The sequence below is a fragment of the Echinops telfairi genome, unplaced genomic scaffold (genome assembly GCF_000313985.2).
Source record: "Echinops telfairi isolate 266 unplaced genomic scaffold, ASM31398v2 ScPeMD7_7458;HRSCAF=8496, whole genome shotgun sequence".
NCBI lineage: Eukaryota > Metazoa > Chordata > Mammalia > Afrosoricida > Tenrecidae > Echinops > Echinops telfairi.
Window position 1 is genome coordinate 46,281,058 of NW_022111358.1, and position 879 is coordinate 46,281,936.

An 879-nucleotide genomic window follows, 5' to 3' on the forward strand; every position below is an offset into this window, starting at 1 on the left:
AGAATATTTGCAACTTGGTGGATACTGATAGGGACTCACTCCTCCCCCCACCAAAAAAAGGGGGGGGTGTGTCTTTTTATAATGAAAATGGAACTTTCTGAGAGTGGTCCTAAGAGCCAGGAAAAAAAGACTATTTGGACAGTAAGGACCAAGTCAAATCCTTTTCTAGCCAAATGGAACAGAGGCGGCAGTGTCAGCAAGAATGGTTGCTGCTTGAGAAAAACAGAACTTGGAAGACACATCACTTCTCCTAGTTCCTGAGCACAACCACTCGTATGACTGAATCTGTTCCTATTGATGAAAACACTGGAACCCTCTAAGAGGAAATGGAATAAATCCACTACGTGCTACAAGCCAAAAGAACCTTGACCTAAGGTTATGTAAAAACCGTGTGTTTAACTCAAATGACGGCCTGGCCATAGATTCTATTTTTAAGTAAAAAGGGATGTGTTCTATAAACCTTCACCCAATTCACAATTTAAGGAAAAAAGCCAAAGCACACCGTCTTCAGTCCCAGGCTAAAGTGTTTTCCTGGTTCCCCCTCAATAGGGACTAGAGGGCCCTTTAAACACTGCCAGCAGATTAAACAATGCGAAGTTCTTAGAATCCTTTATAGTCATCCACTCCCGTGCTCTCACCTACACCACCCCCACTTGCTTCCATTATTCTAAAATCAAGAGCTACACGATCAGGTGAAAATAGAATGGTTTTTGCTCCTGAGTGCGTAGCCGTTTGAATTTACTTAAAAAAAGAAAAGATCCTTCCACACCGGGCTTCTGACTTCAGCAGGCCCCCCTCCCCTCCTCCCTAGGAGCGGGGTCACTGTGCATTTGGACTCGCTCAACGCCCGGCCACTGGGCCCACAGGCAGCTAGCCCCC